The 14,365-nt window shown below is 35.5% G+C and overlaps 1 protein-coding gene across 3 annotated transcripts in view; it reads right to left on the minus strand.

The window, feature by feature from the left end:
- RhoGAP100F (Rho GTPase activating protein at 100F) overlaps positions 1 to 14,365 on the minus strand; it is a 1,104,624-nt gene that overhangs the window by 633,179 nt on the left and 457,080 nt on the right. The gene's annotated exons all lie outside the window — the stretch shown is intronic.

The raw sequence follows: 14,365 nt of genomic DNA on the forward strand, positions 1-14,365 counted from the left end.
ATAAATATCAACGAAACAACTTGACTATTGGTGATAGATGTACTAATTACGATCAAATGACTTATACCTACAATAAGCTTTCAGGATTTACAGACGTTCAATGCAGTAATCTTCGTACTAATAATTATGTAGATGCATTTATAAATAACTATTCTTATCACAGAGAAACCAAACTATTTCTGCTGCAACAATTCAACTATTCGTTTGATCTTTCGTACAGACCGTGCTTGAGTAAAGGCGTTTATTAAATAATGATCGATGATAATCAGATTTTTTCTATACACAAACTGAATAATATTTTTCAAATTATTATTTTCATATGTTAAATAATATATTCTGGTGTAGGAAATTACAGTACGATTACGATAAAATAGATAGTATCGATATGTTCATAAGATCTATTTATCAGATTTCCTTAGTATTCTGTTTCTAAATTTCACCCCCTCTGTTCTATTTTAATTCTCTTATTCATCCTTCCATCGTTCTTTTAGTTGTATTATTGTCTATTGAAACATTTAACATTCTAATTATTTACAATATATTTCATTAAATTTTTGTATAGTTCTCAAATAGTATTAAAAATTAAAATTGTCTCGATTTGGAGCAAATCAATTTGTCCCATGGGCGTAGTGAAGCTAACACTTAGCACTTTAATGATCTAGGTGTTTGAAGGAGTAATGGGGTCATCTTCTAGCTTCATTTCAAAGACTATTACGTATCTCAAACTAAAGAAGAAAATGTTAATATTGCAAACTACATTTTTAATCTTAAAATACATCGGAATAAATTGAAGACCTGAATTGCAGAACATCTCAAGTCCACTGGAGTACTTTTGTGATTTTAGAAGAAAGACAAGATTATACTTGGCATGCTATTCTGGTTAGCAGAAATTATTTTGTATTCTTTTCAAAAATGGTTTTGATTTGGATTTACCGGTAAGTATTATACAAATGAATAGCCCTTAAAACATAGATGCTAACATAAAAACCATAAAACGCAAAATACGAAGAAAAAGGTTGGACTTGGAATGTTATGCAATTCAGGTCTTCAATTATGTTTTCGATGAAAAAGTCTCTTGATTGCAGAAAAATGTGTGTCGTTAATCATTACAGAAATGGAGATAAATGGAGAGGAGGAATAATATAAATTCAGTTTCGAGAAGAATAGTTAGAAAATATAACCCACAAAGCTTCCAGCATATCAAATGTAGTTATTGGTAATACAAAATGCTTTTACACATTGACACACCACCAAACGGAGTCACGATTTTAAAACGGAATATAAGTGAAGTTTCATTTATACATCATTTCTATGTAATAATGTATTCTCCATTTCGCTGTCCAAATCGACAGTACCTCTGTGAGTTTTCTATACAATTAGTATAATATGCAATTTAGTTTTACAGATTATTTTGATTCGATGTTGTAACTTAGGCATGGAGAATTAAGCCAAAGTGGCTGCAAGGGTTATCACATGTATCATAGATGCTTAATGATTGAAGGATGATTATTTTTCAGTTGAGGTTTTGTTACTATTATCATAGCCTACGTAAGTTGTCTTAATTTACATACGGAAGTAAGTTAGTTGACGAAGATTAATTCATTGTAGTTTATTAATTTTATAACGTTGAGAGTCATAAAATTTATGCAAGTTGTCTGTACGAGAGCATATATTGAAGAATCGTTGTTCTGTGTATATGATTTTTTTTACCAAACAGAATAAAATAATTTGAGTGTCTGTAAATTCTTTATGTGCAGTATAATTTATAGAGATAATCGTTTCTGGTTCTACTATTATGGTTTGCATGAGCTATTAGGTTGATTATCATCTATTTTCAAGAACACTGAGACATTAATTACTTGCTGGGAATGAATTACTGTTGAGTTGTAAAGATTTTTGAATCCAAAATTCTTATGTGATATATTACCTCGCAAAAAAGTATTTTCATTTGATAAGTAATTTCAAGAAAGGCGGCTTTTTAATTTACTTAAAAAGTTTACAACAAATTAATAAAATTCAACAGAGAAATAGTATTTAAAATTTGCAAATTCAAAATTCCCCGATTTTCCATTGTTTTAATACTCTCGCGGAAACTATTTTAATATATAAAATTTAAATCTTGAAGTTAAATATTATTATCGCAAATAAACTACAAAATACGTTATGAGGACACATAGGAAAATCAATCTCCTCAGCGTCTCTCTTCCATTATGCAAGAAAATACTAGAAACGGAACCAAAATAAGACTATAATGAAACCATCATGACAAGCAAAAATATTTTCCTTTCAGGATATCTGCAGAAATAAGTTTCCCGTAATACATCAAACCAGATAAAAGCACCAGAACAGGAACTTGGAAGGTGAACAAAGCTCAGCAGACACTGTGTTTAGGAAACAATGATTTTCTTCCGGTGAGCTCCCAGAGAGAACGATTCGCAACTGTTTCCTGTGAGAAGATTTGGTGGCGCTGCTGTCTCTAGAGAAAATAACTATAAGCTGAGCATCATAGAGAGTGGCTCAGTGCCGTGAGAGGTATCGACATGGGGACTCAAAACTCTTGAATTATTTATGAAAAAGCGAGAGAGAAGGGAGAGCGGGAGGGAAGTAAGATTGTATCCAAACTAGAAATGTTTCTCTTCGTTATTTTTATTACATTTTTTCACACTACTTTCTTCCGGTCCTCCCACTAGCGTCATCTACCAGAAGAAAATAAAAACTATTTAACTAAAAAAATATTCCGGAAGAACAAAACTTCCACACGAAAGCCCTCAAGAGTATCATTTAAAAGCGTGATTTTTTTTATTTTAATTCCCTGCAAGATGAACTTAATGCAAGACAGAAAGAGACATAGGGAGAAAACTTTTATATAAATATACAACAAAAATTAATTCAAATTCATTTTAGGTTGTTTTGTTCATGACATGAATAAAACACTTCATATCAGAGAAATTTATTTTGTCATCATCAGGTAACTATTTACTATCTTCTAACACTTTATTGGAAGCTTCATGTTTATAACTTTATTAAAAACAATCACAATTAATTTATCAATATATTGGAAGGACGCCATAGTTTTAGTCTCTCTACATGAACTAAACAACACTAAATTAGATCTTTAATCAAATTTATCACTATTAATAAAGTTAAACCGAACCAATACTGGAGCTTTTTAAAACAAACTTTTTAAATAATGTGGTTTACGATTTGTACCTCATCGAACTGAAAATGAGTTCCATTGACAACCTTAAAAGGGGTTGAGAGCAATCCTGTTGTTTGTTCTTTGTATGGAAAATGTCATAATTTTAGAGACAATATTGTATGAAAATTTATATATATATATATATATATATATTATAAATTGTTCTAGAAGCCATATTAAGCGTGTCAATGTAGAAGCCTTATAGTTCGAGATACATTTCTTTTATTAATTTTGTGTGGAAAAGAAAATGCCAAGGTTTGTTTAATTTTTTCCCAAAGTAATTCAATGAACACTATTGCATGGTCTTAAAAAATCTTCTACAGATTTATATGGTCACCAAGAAGAAAATTTAATCACATATTGTGCCTGGTTAAATGAAGTGATGTGTGTAGTTTCACTGGATATTCGTGAAAGTTAAAGCAAAGTGTAAATATTTTACTATAAGACTCAAAATGTTGTACAGACTTGTAAGTTTGATTCTATTACTATGTGTGAATATGATAAAAATTCATATTTCGTCTTATTGAATATGATTTACTTGATACTTTTATTTCAAAATATGAAAATTCAAAGGACAAAGCTTTTAAGTTTTACATCCTGATGCCAGCTAGCCTAAAGGAGACGCTGATGATGAGGAATGAATGAAATGGTGCAATAAAAAAAGTGGAAGGAATCGGGAGAACCCCGAAAACCCACGCACACGGAAAACTCAAAGATGAGTCATCAACCTTGCAATATACTGATACTGATATTTAATACAGTACAATTCAAATAGGTACAATTCGAAGTATAGACTGTCGTGTTCGATTGTCTGCAGCCACTTTTCACGATTCCACGTCGATGCCATGTCTTGTCCTTAGAGATAAAGAAATCAGCCACTGCTGTTTCCACCTCTTGCTAGTTGGTGAAGCATCGTGATACCAGAAAGTATGATATGAAACGAAATATGTCGTAATCCGAAGTAGTAAGGTAAGGATTATATGCTGGGTGTAGTATCAGTTCTATGCTATCATTTTTCTGATTTTTTGTTATGTTTTTCGAATCGAGTGTAATTTTGCGTTATTCTAATGCAGCAAAGTGCACCTTCGGTTCACTAATACATGGTATGTTTGGCATACCTCCACTCCAATTATTCGGAATAAAGGACAGCATCGATGGTATGATCGTTAGAAACGAACTTGAATTAAATTACCCTCTCGTAGTTCCACCACACACAGAGCAAGACTTTATACTCGAAACGGCCCTGTTTGATAACTGGTTCTGGAACTTTCCCCTTGCTCAATCACTGTTTTTGCACATTTGAATTACGAAAAAACACCCACTTTTTGTCGCAAATCATAATCCGTTTCATGATATGCACATCACACGAACTTTGCAGTAGTTGTCGGCACACTTCCACTCTCCTCTGCATCTGATCTGGTATCAGCTCATGTGGCACAATGTGACAGCTCCTGATCGTGTGTGAAGGTGATGTACGGCAATGGACTGGGACATGCCGAGTTGATTTGTCAATCGTCTTCTGATAGTGGATGGATATTCCTCAAGGGCGTGTCGTATGGCTTCAGAACCTGTTACACAGGGGCTGCTGACCCCTGGCTGATCGACATTTTTACAACCTGCACAAAATTTCTAGGCCCAAAGAGTTGATGCGCTGTATTTCAGTGCACCTCCTTTCGCATGATAAATGATTGAGTTGCTATCGCAGCGTTTGCAGTGCCGTACTCTGGAAAATCAGCACCCGGGACAGGGGTATACGATGGCGCTCCCCGAAACATATGAGTTAGGTCGACAGACCAGCCATAAAGGCACATTTTCGAAAATAAACCCTGCTTTCCCATGATTTTGAGCAATTTCTATTACTTTTTCCTTCCATCTTTTATTTTTTCCTACCGAATTTTCACCCCCTTACTTTGGCGCCCAGGGCCGTCGCCCCGCTCCCCCACATGGCATGGTACTGGCTTTATGTTTGAGTTCGAACAACAGTTCAAGTATGAGACTTGAGTAGTCGTTGTCACTGCCGTCAAAAACTAACTGAATATACTTTGGAGTTACGGTCTCTGTGTTAAATAAACCGCTTGCCACACTATTTCTTGAGCCCCGTACTTACGGTCGATCATGTCATACAGTGTATACATTCGCCTATTGTTTGGGTTGTGGAAATATTTCAAGATTTATGGTTCAGCTTTGTATCAAAATAGTATTTCACGTACGTTGCTAGGTATAATGTAAACAAAATAACGCCATTTTCTTATAATTTTTCTCGTTTCTACATGTTAAAGATCTGCATTTTCGTAACGGCCCAATTTATAAGAATTATGTGAGTCGTGTCCGATGGAATGGAAATCAATTGAAAAGTCGAAAGTCATGGGAATATCCCGTGGAAACACGCCGTTACGGATCAGAGTAGAACTAAGAAAACTTGAATAGCTCAATAATTTCAAGTGTCTGGAAGTATTTTGACGAGAGACGCTTACTGCACCAAAGAGATCAGGTCAAGAATTTCCATAGCTAAAAAAAGCATTCAACAAGAAAAGATCACTCTTAATTGGCAGGCTTAATATTGAACTTAAGAAGAAGTTGGGCAAGTGCTATACATAGAGCATTGGACTGTATGATTGAGAGACTTGGACATTACAGAAGCTAAAGAAAAAATATTTGGACAGCTTCGAAATATGGTGCTGGAGGAAACTGAGGAAGATACAATGGATAGAGAGAGCAATAAACGAAGATGTTTTAAAACAGATAGGAGAGAAGAGGACATTTCTATCCAACAAAGTACAAGAAAATATTGGTAATTAAAAAAAGAAGCTGAAGATCGAGAAACGTGGAAGAAACATTTCCAGGCCCAAATCTAAAATTGAAAAAAAATCCTCATTAGTCCCAGGACATACCGAAAGGCAGACTACTTAATAATACTAATAATCTGTAAATAATTCTTTATATCGTTTTACTTACCGTATCACAATTTTCAAACCATAAAACATTAAGATCTTAAAATACGTACTTAAGTGGTTAAAAGACAAGGGTATAACTTATAACTTATAACTATTATGTTTTGCTTGTCTTCTGTATCTTCTACCAAAATTGAAAAAGGTCTTTAGTGGGCAAATGTATGGAACTTTTCTTTACCTTTCTACACAAAATATTTAATATAATTAGTAATTCTAAAATAAGTTGAAATCAGCACAGAGTACCATGTTCTACATAAAGATCAATTTTTAATTTATTTTGTTTTCTGCTTTATTTGAACTAATTTATATGCTACATAAAATTTACGATAGAAACAAGATAGCACACGAACTTTGATCATGCTCTGCTTATAAGGAAAAATGGAACGCTTTCATCGTTAAGGGGTGGGGGGTACTATTGTAATAATTCGCTCATAAATCTTATAAGTAAATAAAACTAATCTTTGAATGTTCTTTTGAAAGAGAGATTACATGTTTAAGGAAAAAGACCAATTATTAAATGAAGCAATCAAAATGTCTTCATTAGATGATCAATTCGTAAGGAGATGGTAAAAAAAATATTACAGTTAACGAGATCTTAACACTTCAGCAACTTCGGATTAAATTTAATTCTGACTGTAAATTTTTTGCCTTTCTTCTGTGAAACGAATCATATAGTTCTGCAAGGTTTTTAGTTCAACCGTCGCTGGTACTTAAATTCAAAATTGCCTAACGGTTGCTTTTATAAGTTTCTTTTCTAGACGTCTGTTGAAATAGCTGTTCTTCATCCTTTTAATATTTTTCATTAATTCATTAATGTTTCTTTTCATTCAGTTAATAATAAAAAATAATTAGGTGAAAATTATCTGGAATATTTTCTTGTTGTTAATGACAATGGTAATCTCAAGTTTCCCTTATATAATTGGAGGCAATATGACACGATCCACAGTTTAATGTGAAACCAGACCTGATGAGTTTTCACGTGCAATCTAGCGTAAAATTATATCATCTAAGATGATAATATCAACTATTTAGCTTCGACGCAACTTATGTAGATATTAGTTAGAAAGCAAAATTCGTTGATTTCATTAGACACATTTATCGCATATTGTGTTTTAATTTAATTTTGCTTGATACTTTCCATGCTATTAAAATTGTGCCTGCTATCGAAAATGATTGTGTATTATCATCACATCATCAGCTGTGCTATCGAAAACGGTAGTGTGTGTCATCATCGCATCGTCATTATGCTATTGGAAATAATAATATATGTTATCATCATCATGTATTATTGAAGTGGTAGTGCGTTATCATCACTGATCAGAAATGACAATTGTGTTATTGTCACTGTGCTATCGGAATAGTAGTGTAAGTTTTTATCACATCACTGTGTTATCATCACATCTTAATTTTGTTACCGAAATGTAGCATGTGTTATCACAATCTGTTTAGAGCACTTTGGAAAGATTCCAGGCATAATACTGTTAGGTCATGTTATCACCACATCATCATTGTGCTATTGGAAATGGTAATATCTCTTATTGTCATATCATTACTACACTATTGGAACGGTAGTATATTATCATCACTAAAGACCGGACGTTTAGGCATTAAAAACCTGGAAAATAGGCAGGCAAATAGGCACTTAAAATTTAAAAAGTAGGCAGTAAAATAGACACTAAAATGCAGCTCGAAATAATGAAGATGAATACTCAATACAATTAAAAAATAAATTCAAATCATAGATAATGTTCAAAGAATATAGAAACATACCTGTTTGTAAATATCTTCTTTTACTGTATATATATAAAAACGAAGCTTGACATGTGTTCCATATACATTTGGTAAGTACATTCTCTACAACACTTTATCAGTACACTTAACAGTCCAAATTTTATACACTTTATCAGTACACACACCAGTCGAAAGTTTTAAAGCACATTGTCAATACACACAGCAGTCCAAAATTTTACATCTTATCACTACAAACAGCACTTATACAGGGTGTTTCAAAACAACACAAACAACGTTTGGGAGGTGATTCCTTAAACCAAGATAAAGCAAAATGTATAGTAAACCTGGATGCACAAATGCTTCCTTTCGGAGTTATAGACTGGTAAAAACATACAAAAAATTAACTTTAAAGATCAATACTTCTAATATTATGGGACCTACCGTAATCGGATCAAGACTTCACTTCGGAACTAGTATGTGCGCTATCCAAAAGTACATGTTTCAGAATCCTAAGGTACTCACACAACAATTTTTATAGAGGGAGTTTGACTACGGCATATAAATTGAAGTACTCATCAACTACTTCTATAAAAATTGTTGCGGAAGTACCGCAGGATTCTGAAACATGGATAGGGCAGTTACTAGATTCTAAGTAAAGTCTTGACCAGACTGCGGTAGTTCCCATAGAATCGGAGCTATGGACCCTTAAATTTAATTTTTTTCATGTTTTCGGCAACCTATAACCCCGAAAGGAAGCATCTATACTTTTTGTCTTATCTTGGTGTCAGGAATCACCTCCCAAACGTTGTCGGTGTTGTTTTGAAACACCCTGTATAAGTGCTATTTGTAGTGATAAATTTTGGACTGCTGTGTGTACTGACAATGTGCAGCAAACTTTCGACTTGTGTGTGTACTGATAAAGTGTATAAAATTAGACTTATGTGTACTGACAAAGTGTTGTAGAGAATGTATTTACCAAATGTATATGGAACATATATCAAGCTTCGTTTTTATGTATACAGTAAAAGAAGATAGGGGCAGAATGAAATGCCAACTTATATATATTTCTCCAATAAAGTCTTATTTTGAAGAAAATGCATAGAATAGGCAACATTAGGCACTAAAGCAATTATTTAGGCAGGCATGGGTGAAATAGGGAAAACAGGCAAAATAAAATTGACTTAAATTGAAATCATAACCCCCCATATAAACTTTAAAACATTATTTTTGATCATATCTTTAATATTAAAGAATACGCATTTTGGCTAACATCTGGACTGTAATCTTCACTGTGTTATCGGAAACGATAATATTATTATCATCACTGTGCTATCGAAATAACAGTGTATGTTATGATCACATCACTGCGCAGTCATCACATAATCACTTTGCTATCGGAAAATGTAGTGTGTGTTATCATCACATCTTTATAATGTTATCGAAATGGTAGCGTATGTTATTATAATCTATTTACAGCACTTTGTACAGATTCGAGGCGTAACACTAAAATTTTTTCCTTGCAGTACCACTTAACATTAAGCACGTAATTCTTTTTCCACCGAACATTTACAGTTTTTAAGTAGGAGTATAGTTTTTTCAAAGGGGACACGGACAAAATCTCGCGGCCGAAACATCGCCGCCCAAAATCTCGCCGGCCAAAACCTCGCGGTACAAAATCTCGCCGGGCCAAAACCTCGCGTGGCCAAAACCTCGCCGCCCAAAACCTCGCGTGGCCAAATCCTCGCCGCCCAAAACCTCGCGGGACAAAATCTCGCCGGACCAAAACCTCGCGTGGCCAAAACCTCGCCGCCCGAAACCTCGCGGGACAAAATCTCGCCGGACCAAAACCTCTGTATATATATATATCCCACTTCCCCTCCCTTTTATTGTGCCGACAAAGTGAAATTATAAAAGACATCCTAGGCTCGAACCTCATCTATGTTGAAAATTTGATTGAGATCGGTAGTATGGCTCAAGAGGTATAATGTAACAAACATAGTCATTTAATATATATATATATTTCCAAAGCATGCATTAGAATTTTTCTTGTCATTATTTTAATGTAATTATGTGTTATTACTAAATATATACATATAGTAATATATAGAACATTCTACATTGAAGAAATCGTCATGAAGAAGTTTTATCGTGACGACATTTCTTCCCAGGCGACACTACGTCTCGCTTAATTTAGACCAGGCGAGATTCTGTGTCGCAAGATCATTACAACGAGGTTTTGGTCAGGCGAGTTTTTGGGTATGGCGATATTTTGGGGCGCGAGGTTTTGGCAAGGCGAGGTTTTGGCCCCGCGAGATTTTGGCCCTGCGACGTTTTGGGTGGCGAGGTTTTGGCCAGGCGGGGTTTTGGCCAGGCGAGATTTTGTCCCGCGAGGTTTTGGGCGGCGAGGTTTTGGCCAGGCGACGTTTCGGTCCGGCGAGGTTTTGGTCTGCGAGGTTTTGGGAGGCGAGGTTTTGGTCCGCGAGGTTGTCTCCGCGAGGTTTTGGCCGCGAGGTTTTGTACCCAAACCTTTTCAAAGCTCTTGGGAACTGATAATTGAAAGTATTGTAAATCGCAAAGTTTTTTTTATCATACATTCCCGATTGTGATGCTATAATTGATGGCAACAAATTTCGAATAAGTAAGAAATAGTATTCTGGTTTAGGTGTTGTTTCTCATCAACTATTTTAATGTTATCCTAAACTTATTAAACCATTGGTATGTGTGAATAATCAGTTTCAAAATACAGAATTAATCCAAAAGAAAAAACGGAAAATTTACTAAACTCTGAAATTCTTAAAAAGACGAAATGAGATCATTAAGTTTTACGTCTCACGATTATGCCGGCTAGGCTAAAGGAGAAGCTGATGATGAGAAATGAACGAAATGGTAGAATGAAGAAACTGAGAGGGAACGGGATAATCCCGAGAAAACCCACGCACAAGGTGTTTGTCTACCACAAGGTTTACTTGGCGCGAGCTGGGGTAGAACCAAGAACCCCATGCACCAGAGGTGAACGCTCCACCACTGGGCCACCGCGGTCCCTGAAATTCTTAAATTTTGGTTTGAAAGATGAGCGCATCCCATTCCATACTACGAAATTAAAAAATATTGCAATACCCACAACCTGAAATCGTATAATCATAGTCTTACATAAACTTTATTTAAGTATGTATATACGATCATAGCTGAGGGTGTCAAGAATTATAACGATAAGCAAGAGACGAAGAAAGGTCAGATTTTCCTCTTCCTATTGCTTAGAGAAGTAGTTCTCAAAGTGGAGTCCACAGGACCTAGCCAAGGGGTCTGCGATGCCTAAAAAATGAAATGTGTTCTAATAAATGAAACTCACAGCTGTTATGCAAGAAGTATTTTTTCCATTACAAAAAAGAAAACAATTAGAAATTATATCAAGAAGTTCACGAAACACTCGTAGGATACTTGAATATTCCGGAATATTTCCCTGTCCCACACCTGGTAATTGTTGGATTGAAAATACTTTCACTAATGTAGAAATCCATGTCATACAAAGTATTAATCTCCCTAACACAGAATAAGGACCACTATTGGAACTATTCTGCCATACTTCATGGAAAAACGTTTTCAAAGAAAATGAACTCTGTAGCTTTTGCTTGCGTGTGTGCTGTGAGTATGAAGAGTTATCTAAAAACACATTGTAACATTCGATGCCTTTTCCTACCACTTACTTGTGTGAGCAGAACTTTTCTGCTCTTTGTAGTATTAAAATCTTAAAGCGAAATCATCTTAATGTGGAATCAGGCCTAAGGATGCTAGAGTTCTGCGCCCGGGAAACTTGCGCCCTACGCCAAAAAGAGGAAAAAATGCTGCGCCCTACAATTAAACTTGTCATTGTATCGTGTAAAGGAACTTCCACTCACACTTGAACCAAGCTTGCCTTTCGTCGTCTCAGTGATTGTTACTTTATCCATTATAATATTCCTAACAAATGAAAAAAATTCTAGTTCGCTAAAGGGCCATCCATACGAATATATACACAAATTAACTAAACTATGTGAGTGTAATTTAATCTATACAAGGCTGTTTGACTCTACCCAGATACAGTATCTCTGTCTCCAATCCTTGCGTGCTGTTTGGCTTTTCAAGACACAAAATGTGGAAAAGTAAATGTAAAGTGTATGTAAAATCATTTCAGTAATATTATCAAGAAAACTATGTACAGTATGTTTACTTGCTGGAATTACACTTCAAACACAAAATTGCTTTTATCCGTTGTATTCGTTTGGCTTATATTGAAGTTCATTCTCCCCCTATATAGCCCCAATGAAAATAAATGACAGGTGAAACGGCTGTGGGAGAAGATTGTGTACGCTGTAATGTCCGCCCCTTCAAGCAGGTGCGTGAGCTCGAATAGATTCTTTTGTTTCGCAGGGCGCAAACTTCCCAGTTCTGGTACGCGGTTCGGAAAGCATAGTGGATGACACAGTTTCTACTAGGTAAGTCTCTAGGTGATATCACTGATTGTTCTTGCCACGTGTTATCTCGTTTTGTCTACAACATCTTTCCGATCAACCAGCGCTGGTTGCATCTGCTGCAATGTATGTTGCACTCGTTGCAATTGCCGTGAATACAGGCAGACAGTGATAATGTGGCCTGGTGGTAAGAGCTCGTAATGCACCAGTTGGCAATTAGTCCACCTGTATGATCTTGCGTAGGTGCAGAGGTGGTCTTTAAGTGTGAAGTACAAGCTCACGTGGTGATAAACAATGTCTAGTACGTTTGAAAATGCCATATTGGACTCTCTTTTTGCCACTCGTGAGCAAATATCGACCAAATATCTCTGTGTTGTGGTTTTGAGATAGAACGACAGACAGATTATCACTAGCTGTTTCTTATTGGCTGCTCACAATGTGTGGGATACCCACTCTTCAATTTAAGGTTCCATTTCAACAACTTAATCTTCAACATGGAAGATCGTTGCTAGACATGTATGGCTATTCAGAATGACCATGTCCCCTATTAATGTGTCTCCGGTGCCGCCAGCGCGTCTTACAGTGTTTCTCTGATATGTTGGTTCTGGTCCATTTCTTGCGTTTGCATTGTGTGAGTTCTTGCTACCGTGGTTTCTGAGAATATGGCCTATTCCGTGTTGTGTAAATGTGGTATTTTGGTATAGTGGTATTATGGATCACTTTGGTACGATTTATATACTACACTCGTACCTATGTCCTCGAACAATCATTATGCTTAAATTTTGGATACCAGTATAATAGTTACATTAACACATATAACATGAAAGTCAATTTGAAGGCTAAAAACGACAATGGTAAGAGATTGAAAATTTGAAATAAAAAAGTGTGAAAAGTAAAATCAAATATTGGAAGTAGCTGAAAAAGAGGACAAGAAACTGTTTAGAATATTATTTGGGAAGAGATTATTCTATTAGGGGTCTGATATAAGGATAGTTCAAGATAAGAGAGAAATTGATTTGTCATTTTGGTTGGTTGGTTGGATTGGTGTTTAGCGTCCTTTCCATCAACGAGGTTGTGTGAGACGTGGACCTACCGCTTAACGTAGAATCTGAACCGCATGTGCTTTACCAGGAATCGAGTTGAGTTTGAGTTTAACGTCCCTTTCAGCAACGAAGCTATATAAGACCGGACCTACTGTTTAACGTAAAATACGAACCACATGAGCTCCCACTGAGAATCGAAAACGGGTCTCACACGCCAAAGACGCGTATGCTAACCGCTTAGCCACAAAGAAGCTTACCACCGGGAATCGAATACGGGTCTCTAAAGACGTGTACGCTAATCAAATTGCTATCAGGGAGCTTTGGCCAATTTGATGTAAAACGTCCGTTTTCTAGTGCTGAGGCTGTACGGCAGATGGACCTCCACTATAACATGTATCCAAACCACATGAGAGCTTTCACTGGTACTTGATCCAAGATCCGCCGAGCTGAATGCGCGTATATCAACCATATAATCACGAGGGAGTTGTAAGAGAAGAAAAGTACAATTATTGGATATACAGAGGGTAATAATTACGTCGAAACAAACAGATTATTGAAGAGTCGTAGTGGCGTGTAACTCCTAACTTGAGGTTAGAAATGATAGTACGATGCTATGATGGGATGACAATGATGATACCAATTAATGGTTTCATACACGTAGAACAAGTTTTAATACTGGTACCGTATGAACGCACAGTGCTTACAATTCAGAGTTTTAGATTAATATTGGAAATAGGTTATTGAGTCCAGTGATCTCTAAAGGTATAGTCTTAAAAGTACAATATCTTCCTCCAGTTGCTGATTTCTGTAAAACAAAGTTTCTGAGAGAAATTATTTATGTAATAAGGACAACTAACATTCTCACAAAATCCTATACTCCTCATTACAAATAATTATCAACATTTAAGGAAACTTGTGTATACTTTTCCATCATATTCAATGCATACATATGTTTCCTTAAAAGTTGGCAATTAGCTGAAAGTATTAAAAGAT

The sequence above is a fragment of the Thermobia domestica genome, chromosome 16, assembly GCF_964235325.1.
Source record: "Thermobia domestica chromosome 16, izTheDome1.hap1.1, whole genome shotgun sequence".
Taxonomy (NCBI): Eukaryota; Metazoa; Arthropoda; class Insecta; order Zygentoma; family Lepismatidae; genus Thermobia; species Thermobia domestica.